Raw genomic sequence first — 13,496 nt, 5'->3', positions numbered from 1 at the left:
CTCATTGGAAAAGACCCTGATGCTGGGAAAGATTGAAGGCAGGAGAAAAAGAAAGAAAGAAAAAAGTGAAGTCGCTTAGTCATGTCCGACTCTTTGCAACCCCATGGACTGGAACCTACCAGGTGACTCTGCCCATGGAATTTTCCAGGCAAGAGTACTGGGGTGAGTTGCAGGAAAAGGGGATGACAGAGGATGAGATGGTTGGATGGCATCACCGACTTGATGGACATGAGTTTGAGCAAGCTCCGGGAGTTAGTAATGGAGAGGGAAGCCTGGTGTGCTGCAGTCCATGGGGTTGCAAAGATTTGGACATGACTGAGCGACTGAACTGAACTGATCCTTTTTGGCATGATCTACAACCCCAGAAGGGCTCTGTAGAATAAGTGGACCTGGACAATCTAACCTATTTCCATCAGTTTTCAGATAATAGAAGAAAAACAAACAAGGACAAGCAAAGTTGTGATTTTTCCCCTCTAAAGCCATCAGGTATTTACTGGCAGAACCATGATTAGCATCCAGTTTTCTCAGGCTTGTTTAGTGCTTTCCTGCTCTACCACACTGACTTTTTAAAGAAACACAACTTGAAGTATAATGTACCTTTGAGCACTAAATTCAATTTGGTATCCATCTCCACTTAATTGAGTTTGGTTTCCATTCTCTCCCTGGAAAACACTTTAACCTTCAAATGCTGGGCACTGTCCAATGCATAGCTACCCACAAGTCACTTTTAGCTTTAACTTTGAAAGGGTGTTTTTGGTGAGGGCATTAATGTCTTAGGTGTGAGAGTTTATTTAGTTGCTAACTCTCGTCAAAGCTGCAGTTTTCTTTTCTGCTATTATCTGTCAGTTAGCTACATACAATAGCTAGCCAGAGAGTTTTTTGCTTTATGGGTTTTTCAGTTTGTTTATTTTGGTTTTATTTTGTTTTATACTCACTACATAATTTAGAAAGGGAAATCTTCAGAAAGCAATAACTGAACAAAATTTTAAAATTCTCTCACATATTCTGTGTCCTCTTCTCTAATTCTTCTTGAAGAAATAGTTTTCAGTGAGACAGACTTCTCAGAAGCTATTCCTCATTTAAGCCTTTTTATTTCCTTTAATTTTTTTTATCTCTAAATTGTCTGCATGGAAAGAGAATTCTTTAAATACACTGTAATTTTACCATCTGGATGTATATCAGAGCCACACTGACTCTTGTAAAGTATTTCTTAAACATATACATTTGAAGAGACAGACTAGCTTGTTTACTATGATCACAAAAGTAAAATCAAGGAGTTTAAAGCAAGAAAAAAGGGAACCCCACTATCAGAATAAAACTAGTTTTATTACTTTCATATTGCAAGCATTTTCAACATTTGTGACAGTGGGTATTAAGAATTGAAATCTTATTTTTCCATTTAACATTACATAATGAATATAGTCCCGTGTTTTCAGATGGTTTGCATTGTATGTAATTTCAAAGAAGCAGAATAATATGTTAATGAATCATAAACCTGCTTTGACATTTAGTTGTTTCCAGTGTTTTAGTTTTTCTGTTGTTTGGTTTAGTTTTTTTGTTATTTGGTATAGATAAGACTTTAGTAAATATTGTTGGGCACATTTGCTTTTCTTGAATTCCTTTTCCTTTTTTTAGGTTAATTTTCAGAACTTGGATGGCAGTGTTGCTATTCAGAGACTGGAAGCATCTCTATGGCTCTGGTTATGTATCATATTGTTTACTAAAAGGTTGTAGATTACTGGCATCATTGAAACCTCATAAGAATTGCATATTATCATCAAAAATATTTGCCCCTTGGTTTTAGAACTGTGAAATAACTTCTGTTTTACTTCATTTTGTATATTTTTCATTACAAGTTAAAATTATCTTTTGTCATGTGTTTGATATTTTTTAACAATATTAATTTTGAGTTTTCATGCTGACCTAAGTCCGTCTAGTCAAGGCTATGGTTTTTCCCGTGGTCATGTATGGATGTGAGAGTTGGACTCTGAAGAAAGCTTATTGCCGAAGAATTGATGATTTTGAACTGTGGTATTGGAGAAGACTCTTGAGTCCCTTGTACTGCAAGGAGATCCAACCAGTCCATTCTAAAGGAGATCAATCCTGGGTGTTCACTGGAAGGACTGATGCTAAAGCTGAAACTCCAATACTTTGGCCACCTCATGTGACGAGTTGACTCACTGGAAAAGACTCTGATGTTAGGAAAGGTTGGGGGTGGGAGGAGAAGGGGACAATAGAGAATGAGATGGCTGGATGGCATCACCGACTCTGTGGACATGAGTTTGAGCGAGCTCCGGGAGTTGGTGGTGGACAGGGAGGCCTGGCATGCTGTGATTCATGGGGTCACGGAGAGTCGGACACGACTGAGCGACTGAACTGAACAGAACTGAACTGAACTGAAGGTAAATAGGTTATTTAATTTTTGCTCTATCTCTGGAATTGTGTCTTATAGTAAATTAGGAAACTTATTCCCAGGTTGGAAAGAAGCCAGATTTCTCTGAAATTTGGGGAAAAATTGAGGAATGTAAAACAGAGATGGTGTCGTATTTGTCTACAAGGCACCCTCTAATAGCCTTCTTTATGTCCCAAATCGTCATTTTAAGACATATTGTTTAAGATCTATTGTGTTCTCCTTGGGCTTCCTTGGTGGCTCAGATGGTAAAGAATCTGCCTGCAATCCATGAGACTGGGGTTCAATTCCTTGGTCAGGAAGATCCTCCGAGGAAGGAAATGGCAACCCACTCTACTATTCTTGCCTGGAAAATTCCATGGATAGAGGAGCCTGGCAGGCTACTGTCCATGGGGTTGCAAAGAGTCGGACACAGTTGAGCAACTAACACACATACACATAATAGTTTTCTCTCTTTCTGGTTTTCTTTGGCTATACTGTTTATATTTGGCATTTGCCTTCCTTCCGTAAATTGGGAATAATGTATATGTCATAAAGCAAATTTTCTTTTTATTTAAAAGGAGGCCAAAAGAAAAGCTATCTTTCACAAAAGCAAGTAGGAGTAATCTTTTGCTGGAAAAAAGTTTCACTTACTTGTGAGAAGCCTACATTATATTTCTATATATTTAGCAACATTTCCTTTAGGTTGATGAGAATATAATGATTATTTTCTTAAAAACTTAACCATTTCTGGTTAATTCATAATGTTTGGACAATACCCTTCATATTCCAAATGCAAATCAAGATTACATGGACAATAGAATGCTATTTATAATTAATACTGGCTGCCTCAGAAAAATCTAAATACACTGTCATTATAACAATAGCCTATTTACATGTAGTGTTTCAACTAGATATGTTAAAAATGTAACCTTACTTTCCATAGTCTCATCCTCCATTTTGTTCATGGTGGAATGGGGAACTTAATCCCATCAATTAAAGTTGACTTCATGGCATTTCTAGTCATTTCTTTCAAATAGTTATCTGAATGTTCAAGCTCCCAATCAGAGGCATTCATCTTCCTTGTAAGAGATCTCCTTTTCCCCTTCTTCCTACTGGAGCACAGTACTGCTAGGTCTTTGCTCAATTCCTCTGAAAGTTCATTCATTCCCTGTGATCACTGGCATCCTATTCTAGGGCCTGGTGAGTATGACTAGGGATATCACATTGGCTCCTATTGATGAAGACTACAGTCCATGTCATGACTCATGGATGCTATCAGTAATCCCATGTTGGCCCAATCCCATGTTGCTGAGATCTCTGGGCTCCTCAATGCTGTACTCAGTCACCGACAACTGTGTGGATACCCATTTCACCTGTGTGGCTTCAGGTCCATATCTTATCTTCTCCAAGAAGCTGGTCTTTATTCAGTTCAGTTCAGTCGCTCAGTCGTGTCCGACTCTTTGCAACCCCGTGGACTGCAGCATGCCAGGCCTCCCTGTCCATCACCAGCTCCCGGAGTTCACTCAAACTCATATTCATTGAGTCAGTGATGCCATCCAACCATCTCATCCTCTGTTATTCCCTTCTCCTCCTGCCTTCAATCTTTCCCAGCATCAGGGTCTTTTCCAGTGAGTCAGTTCTTCACATCAGGTGGCCAAAGTATTGGAGTTTCAGTTTCTGCATCAGTCCTTCCAGTGAATATTCAGGACTGATTTCCTTTATGATGGACTGGTTGGATCTCTTTGCAGTCCAAGGGACTCTGAAGAGTCTTCTCCAACACCAGAGTTCAAAAGCATCAATTCTTCGGTGCTCAGCTTTCCTTATGGTCCAACTTTCACATCCATACATGACTACTGGAAAAACCATATCTTTGACTAGATGGACCTTTGTTGGCAAAGTAATGTCTTTGCTTTTTAATATGATGTCTAGGTTGGTCATAACTTTTCTTCCAAGGAGCGAGCATCTTTTAACTTTATAGAGTGTGTGAAAACAGGGAGCAGGCCCTCTCCTCTGTGGGGATCAGTCCATCCAATCTGAGAGCTTCCACTACTTCTGGCCACTGCAAGGTGGGAGGCAGAGCAAAACCCCTTACCTTTCTTTATAGTCTAACTCTCATATCCATACATGACTATTGGAAAAACCATAGCTTTGACTAGACAGACCTTTGGTGGCAAAATAATGTCTCTGCTTTTTAATACTGAGTCTGACCTCTTGCCTCTCTCTTCCTGTCTCTGTTCTTAGGATCTTCTCTCTAGTTCTGAAAGAGATTCTTATTTTCTCTTCTCTCCTGACAAGAGCTGTCCTTGTATCATAGCCTCCACTGTTCCTAGGGGATTATGCTCTTCTCTTTTTTTAAGCTCAGAGGTTAAAGCGTCTGCCTCCAATGTGGGAGACCTGGGTTCAATCCCTGGGTCGGGAAGATCCCCTGGAGAAGGAAATGGTAACCCACTCCAGTATTCTTGCCTGGAGAATCCCATGGATGGAGAAGCCTGGTAGGCTACAGTCCACGGGGTCGCATAGAGTCGGACACGTTTGAGTGACGGAACGGAAGGGAACCGAACGGAACAATGAAATAGTTGTAAGGAGAAGGGAATCAGATTATAGAAAAGGCAAATACAACAGGAGACATGCTCAAAATATCATCCCTACATTAGAGTTTTAGAATAAGAGGGGAACAAGACCTAGTTAAAGGTTAGAATTGAGGGGAGAAATGAAGACATGAATTGCCCTATGTACATTCTGGAGAAAACAGAAAACTGCCTGTAATATTTTGAAGACACTTAAAGGCTGCTTTTATAATTGTTGATAGGCCAAGTTTGTTTGTTTGTTAGTTTATTACTTATTTATTAAACTGAGGTATATCTGATGTATTCTATTTGCTTCATGTGTACAACATAATGATTGGAAATTTGTTTACATTGCAAAATGACCACTACAATAAATTCAGTTAACATATATCACCGTACATGGTTACAGTTTTTTGAACTTTTATGACCTATTCTTTTCCTAACTTTCAGATGTGCAATACAGTATTGCTAACTACAGTCACCAAGCTGTATATTACATCGCCATGACTTATTTATTTCATAACTAGAAGTTTGTACCTTTTGACTCTCTTCACCCATTTTGCCCACTCTTTACCCTGCACCAGCCCCCCTAGCCCCCGCCCCCTGACTCTGGCAATCATCAGTCTTCTCTCTGTATCTGTGAACTGGGTTTTTGTTTCTGTTTTAAATTCCAAATATAAGTGAGATCACATGGTATTTGTCTGTCTTGGTCTGACTTCTCTCACTTCGCATAATGCCCTCGTGGTCCATTCATGTTATTACAAATGGAAAGATTTGATCCTTTTTTTGTGTATGTGTGGCTGCATAATGCTTCATTGTATTTATATAACACATTTTCTTTATCCATTCATCCATTGATGGACACAGGTTGTTTCCATGTCTAGGCTGTTGTAAATAATGCTGCAACAAATGTGGTGAATATATCTTTTCAAATTAGTGTTTTCATTTTCTTCTGATAAATACCCAAAAGTGGGATTGCTGAATCATATAGTAGCTCTTTAAATTTTTGAGGAGCCTCCATGCTTTCTTCCGTTGTGGCTATACTGGTTTACATTCCCACCAACATTGCACAAGGGTTCCCTTCTTTCCATATCCTTGGCAACATTCCTTTTTGAAAACGGCCATTCTGACAAGTGTGAGGTGATATATCATGTGGTTTTGATTTGCACTTCCCTGATGATGAGTGATGTTGATTATCTTTTTACGTGTCTGTTGGCCATCTGCATGTCTTCTTTGGAAAAACGTCTATTTGGATCTTCTGCTCATTTTAAAATTGGATTGTTTATTTTTATTTTTGTTTTTTTTACTATTGAGTTTTATGAGTTATTTATGTATTTTTGGCTATTAACCCTTTATTAGATATATGATTTGCAAATACTTTCTCCCATTCAGTAGATTGCCTTTTCATTTTGCTGATGATTTTCCTTTGCTGTGCAGAAGATTTTAGTTTGATATTGTTTCATTTGTTTTTTGTTCTTTGTTTTTGTTTTAGCTTTCTTTGCCTTTGGATTTGGTGTCAAATCCAAAAAATCATCTCTAAAATCGATATTAAGGATCTTAGTGCCTATCATTTTTCTTAGGAGTTTTATGAGTTCAAGGTTTATATTTAAGTCACTTTCAGTTACTTTTAGGTATGGTGTAAGATAATGATATAGTTTTAATCTTTTGCCTGTGGCTATTCAGTTTTCCCAACACCATTTATTAAAGAGACTGTCTTTTCCCCATTGTATATTCTTGGGTCCTTTGTTGTATATTAATTGATGATATTTATTTCTGGTCTCTCTATTCCATTGATCTATGTGTTCTGTTTTAGTGCCAGTATTGTGCTATTTTGATTACTATAGCTGTGTAGTATGGCTTGAAATCAGGCAGTGAGATGCTTCTTGCTTTTTTCTTCTTTCTCAGGATTGCTTTGGGCCTTTTATGCTATCATAGAAAATTTTAGGATTATTTACTTTATTTCTGTGAAAACTGCCTTTGGAATTTTGATAGAATTGCACTGAATATGTATATTGCTTTGGGTAGTATGGACATTTTAACAACACTAATTCTTCCAATCCATGAACAGGAAGTATTTTTTCCATTTGCCTGTGTGTTCTTCAATGTTTTTCATCAATAACATAGTTTTCAGTGTACAGGTCTTTTAACTATTTGGTTAAATTTATTTCTAGGCATTTTATTATTTTTGATTCAATTGTAGATGAGATTGTTTTCTTAATTTCTATTTCTGGTAGTTCATTATATATTGTGTATAGAAACACCACAGATTTTTGTGTACTGATTTTATTTATATCTTGCAACTTTGCTGAATTTCTTTATTACTTTTAAAAGTTGTGTGTGTGTGTTTGTGTGTGTATGTGTGTGTGTATAGTCTTTAGGACGCTGTCTGTATAATATCTTATCATCTGCAAATACTGACAGTTTTACTTCTTCCTTTCCAGTTTGGATTCCTTCTAAAATTTCTCTGTGTTACCTAATTGCTCTGGCCAAGATTTCCAGTATTGTCTTGAATAAAATTGGTGAGAATGGACATCATTCTCTTGATTTCTTGATCTGAGAGGAAAAAGTTTTAGCTTTTACTGTTGAGTATAATGTTAGCTCTGGGCTTGTCATATATGGCCTTATTATGTTGAGTTTGTCCTTCCTATATCCATTTTAATGAGCGTTTTTGTCATAATAGATGTTGATTTTTGTCAAATACTTTTTCTGCAACTAATAAGATGATCATATGATTTTTATCTTTTATTTTGTTAATGTGGCAAATCACATTTATCGATGTTAAACCATCCTTAGATTCCTGAAATAAATACTACTTGATAATGGTGTGTGATCCTTTTAACTCATTGTTGAATTTGGTTTCCTAATTATTTGAAAGGATTTTTACATCTGTGTTCATTAGGGATATTGATACAGGCCTGGCTCACATAGTTGGAACTCATTCACACACACGTACAAATGCAAACACACGTGGCATATGAATTCTATAAAACTAGGATGACATGGCCGCATTGTTACTATAACCAGAACATTGTTCTGAGTTTTTAAAAAATTGGTATTTTGCATCCAGTTACACACTTTCTCTATGTTTCAAGTCCAGTCATTTAACTGATTTTCCCAGTCTCTCCTGGTTTGTGAGTGATTTGAAAAGTAATTATATGACGTATTTGGGGAGACTACTGAAACCATCAGTACCACTGTTACTTACATGATGCTTCCTATATAGCAGGCAGCTCTAAACCTTGTAATTTATTACCTCAATATCTTTCCAATAAACTTATGGGGAAGAGCTATGGTCTGAATATTTGTGTTCTCTCCCAAATCCACATATTGAAATCCTAATCCCCAGAGGATTTCAATGCTGTGAATAGGTGTGGCCTTTGGGGTGATTAGGTCATGAGAGTGCAGCTCTCATGGATGGAATTAGTGCCCTTACAAAAGAGACACATAGAACTTTTTCACCCCTTCCACCTTGTGAGGGCACAGCAAGAAGGTCTTGGTTCTATACTAAGAAGGAGACTTCACCAGAACAAAATCATGTTTCACCTTGATCTTGAAATTTCTAGCCTTCAGGACTGTGAGAAATAAATATCTATTGTTTATTATCTACCAGACTATGGCATTTTGTTATAGCAGAATGAACTAAGACTGCTGTGTAATAGTCCATGGCCAGAGAATTTTTGAGTGGCAATTTCTTGGTTATTCAGAAACTCTGTGAGTCTGGTGCAGGTTAAGAACCTGAAGTCTGTAGAAAGGAAGCCATAAACCTTTATGTCAGCTCCCATCAGAACTTTGGCTCTGAGCTGCTTTTTGCCTGCCCCAGAACACATACAAATGGTGCAAGGCAGGGCTGATAGCATTTGTGTCCATGTGGAGACTCTTCTGCTTTAATGAGTGCTGTTTTTTATGAATAATATAGGGTTTCTGTTTAAGTGGCAGATATTTAGAATTGCTACGTTTGCTTATGGAAAATCCTTGAATTTGAAACAGAACCATCCGTGGTTTGAGAAGTGTATAGGGAACAGTTCACATATAGAGATGAGAACTGTCCTCCATCACTATGATACCGGATATGATCCATTCTGCAACAATGCATCTTCCTTTTGATGATAAATCACAGAATGATCAAAATGTTTCCTCTTGGTTCTCACACAGATCAACATCTTCCCCAATTTAAAATATAAACTCTTTCTAAAAATGGGTTATATCATATTGAGGAGTGATTCTCGATATTCTTCATAGCACTTAACACTTGGGCAGTAACTCAAAATATTTGTTGAATAAATGAATTAAAAAATCCTTTCCTCTCATTTTAGAATTCATTGCTCTTAGCTTTTATACTGATGCTTTGTAGCCTTTTCCACCATGCTTTCCAAGAGTTTAGAGTTTATGTGTCTGAATATTCTGAATAACTGAGTTTCTTGAGGACAGGGACTTGTGTCTTGTTAATTTCTGTCCTTATTCACTCAAGGCCAGCACTTTGTCTAGTGCCAAGCACGGAGCAGAGCCATGTCTGTTGAGATGAGATAAAATCTAATGCATACAGATAGGATACATTGGCTGGCTTTCAGAGAAATCATCCAGTGTAGGAAGAGAAAAAATAAACAAAGAGGGCAAGGGTTACACTCCCCAAGAGCGATATACTGAGAAGTAAAATCTAAGTCTGCATTACATTTGGAAGCAAATTGGCAAGACAGATGGGCCACAAGCACATTGCTCAAGGTCTGTGTCATTCCTGGGTGAAATTTTCAGAGGCTGTCCTAGCCTAGAGTGGTCCCTGACTTCTCCAGTGCCTATTATATTAGTTTATTTTGTTTAGTATTGGTTTCCTGTCCTATGCTATTAAATATACCTTAAAATGCTATGTTTTACCCTTCCAACTTATTCAGGAACTCTTTGATGAGGATTATTCCTTAGGCTTTCATTGTCGTCCTTTTTAGCAGTTCTGGGAGCCAGGTTAGCCTCTTCCCTAACATCCCTCTCTCACTCTGGGGTGAGGCTGTAGGTGGTTTACAGTGAGCTCAGGGAAACTCCTCATCTTCCAGCTCGCCTTCCCTATCATTCTGCTTTGTGCCTCTGGCTTCTGTATTGTTACTCTCTGGTTTATTCCTGCCTTCGTTGTTGCTTCTGGCTGATAATTTAGTTCCATGTGTGCTATGCATGCCAAGTCCCTTCAGTCCTGTCCGACTCTTTGGGACCGTCTGGACTGTAGCCAGTCAGGCTCCTCTGTCCATGGGATTCTCCAGGCAGGAATACTAGAGCTGGTTTCCATGCCCTTCTCCAGGGGATTGTCCCAACCCAGCGATTAAACCCACAGTCCCTTATGTCTCCTGCAATAACCCTGATAGCTCAGTTGGTGAAGAATCCACCTGCAATGCAGGAGAGTATAGTTTGATACCTGGGTTGGGAAGATTCCCTGGAGAAGAGATAGGCTACCCACTCTAGTGTTCTTGGGCTTCCCTTGTGGCTCAGCTGGTAGAGAATTCACCTGCAATGCAGAAGTCCTGGGTTTGATCCCTGGGTTGGGAAGATCCCCTGGAGAAGGGAAAGGGGATCCCTTTACCTGTACCCTCTCCAGCATTCTGGCCAGGAGTATTCCATGGACAGTCCATGGGGTCACAAAGAGTCTGACACAACTGAGCGACTTTCACTTTCGCTTTTTACTTTCTTTACCACTAGTGCCACCTGGGAATCCCACAGTTCCATAGCCTGCTCATTTCTTGACTCCAGCCTTGCCCTGAGTTGTTTGAATTCCTCTTTCCTAAAACTCTCATCACAGGTCTGCCCTACTTCTTCTCCCCTTTTTATCTATGCTGTCCAATTCTGATGGCTTTGTCCAGCTCCTTGGGCCCTGGCTGTCTTGGTGGACTGCTTATTCAAAGCAAAATCCTGAGTAAATACTTGTTAACTGATGAAAGTTTCTCTCCATGGCTCTATCTCTGACTATAAGAGCTGTTACTATTATAATTTTTAAATCAGAAGAATGTCAATATCTTTAAAAAGATTAGTGTATACTAGGTTATTTGATTCAGTCTGAATGTTAGAACATGCGTTACTAATACTTATATATGGATGCAATCTTCTGTTTCTGTCAGGTCCATACCACCTCCGTCCTTTTTGTGCCCATCTTTGCATGAAATGTTCCCTTGGTATCTAATTTTCTTGAAGAGAGCTCTAGTCTTTCCCATTCTACTGTTTTCCTCTATTTCTTTGTATTGATTACTGAGGAAGGCTTTCTTATCTCTCCTTGCTCTTCTTTGGAACTCTGCACTCAAATGGGTATATCTTTCCTTTTCTCCTTTGCCTTTCAATTCTCTTCTTTTCACAGCTATTTGTAAGGCCTCCTTAGACAACCATTTTGCCTTTTTGAGTTTCTTTTTCTTGGGGATGGTCTTGATCCCTGCCTCCTGTACAATGTCACGAACTTCCGTCCATAGTTCTTCAGGCACTCTGTCTATCAGATCTAATCCCTTGGATCTATCTGTCACTTCCTCTCTATACTCATAAGGTATGTGCTTTAGGGCATACCTGAATGGTCTACTGGTTTTCCCCTCGTTCTTCAATTTCAGTTGGAATTTGGCAATAAAGAGTTCATGATCTGAGCCACAGTCAGCTCCTGGTCTTGTTTTTTGCTGACTGTATAGAGTTTCCCCATCTTTGGCTGCAAAGAATATACTCAGTCTGATTTTGGTATTGGCCATCTGGTGATGTCCATGTGTAGAATCTTCTCTTGTGTTGTTGAAAGAGGGTGTTTGCTATGACCAGTGTGTTCTCTTGGAAAAACTTTATTGCCTTTCTCCTGCTTCATTCTGTACCCCAAGGCCAAATTTGCCTGTTATTCCAAATATTTCTTGATTTTCTACTTTTGCATTCCAGTCCCCTATAATGAATGGTGTTCATTTTTGGGTGTTAGTTCTATAACGTCTTGTACATCTTCATAGAACCATTCAAAAGAAGATATTAAAAAGAGGTGGCAAGAATAAACAGACGACCTATTCAAAAAAGATCTTAATGACCCAGATAATCACGATGGTGTGATCACTCACCTAGAGACAGACATTCTGGAAAGTGAAGTCAAGTGGGCCTTAGGAAGCATCACTATGAACAAAGCTAGTGGAGGTGATGGAATTCCAATTGAGCTATTTCAAATCCTAAAAGATGATGCTCTGAAAGTGCTGCACTCAATATGCCAGCAAATTTGGAAAACTCAGCAGTGGCCACAGGACTGGAAAAGGTCAGTTTTCATTGCAATCCCAAAGAAAGGCAATGCCAAAGAATGTTCAAACTACCGCACAATTGTACTCATTTCACACACTAGCAAAGTAATGCTCAAAAGCCAGGCTTCAGCAATATGTGAACCGTGAACTTCCAGATGTTCAAAATGGTTTTAGAAAAGGCAGAGGAAAAAGAGATCCTCTGCCAACATCCATTGGATCATCTCAAAAGCAAGACAGTTCCAGAAAAACATCAGTTTCTGCTTTATTGACTATGCCAAAGCCTTTGACTGTGTGGGTCACAATAAACTTTGGAAAATTAAAGAGATGGGAATACTAGACCACCTAACCTGCCACCTGAGAAATCTGTATGCATGTCAGGAAGCAACAGTTAGAACTGGACATGGAACAACAGACTGGTTCCAAATTGTGAAAGAAGTACGTCAAAGCTGTATATTGTCACCCTGCTTATTTAACTTATATGCAGAGTACATCATGAGAAATGCCAGACTGGATGAAGCACAAGCTGGAATCAAGATAGTTGAGAGAAATATCAATAACCTTAGATATGCAGATGACACCACCCTATAGCAGAAAGTGGAGAAGAACTAAAGAGCCTCTTGATGAAAGTGATACCACCCTATGGCAGAAAGTGGAGAAGAACTAAAGATCCTCTTGATGAAAGTGAAAGAGGAGAGTGAAAAAGTTGGCTTAAAGCTCAAGTTTCAGAAAACTAAAATCATGGCGTCTGGTCCCATCACTTCATGGCAAATAGATGGGGAAGCAATGGAAACAGTGAGAAACTTTATTTTTTTTTTGGCTCCCAAATCACTGCAGATGATGACTGCAGCCATGAAATTAAAAGACACTTGCTCCTTGAAAGAAAAATTATGACCAACCTAGACAGCATATTAGAAAGCAAAGACATTAGTTTGCCAACAAAAGTCCATTTAGTCAAGGCTATGGTTTTTCCAGTAGTCATGTACAGATGTGAGAGTTGGACTATAAAGAAAGCTGAGCACCGAAGAATTGATACTTTTGAACTGTGGTGTTGGAGAAGACTCTTGAGAGTCCCTTGGACTGCAAGGAGATCCAACCAGTCCATACTAAAGGAATCAGTCCTGAATATTCATTGGAAGGACTGATACTGAAACTGAAACTCCAATACTTTGGCCACCTGATGTGAAGAACTGATTCATTTGAAAAGACCCTGATGCTGGGAAAGATTGAAGGCAGGAGAAGGGGACGACAGAGGATGAGATGGTTGGATAGCACCACCGTCTCAATGGACATGTTTTTGATTGAACTCTGGGAACTGGTGATGGA

This window comes from Moschus berezovskii, chromosome 2, assembly GCF_049115385.1.
Source record: "Moschus berezovskii isolate FMDL1 chromosome 2, NW_MosBer_1.0, whole genome shotgun sequence".
Lineage (NCBI taxonomy): Eukaryota > Metazoa > Chordata > Mammalia > Artiodactyla > Moschidae > Moschus > Moschus berezovskii.
The sequence above is the reverse complement of the archived record's forward strand: the minus strand, read 5'-3'. Positions refer to the sequence as shown.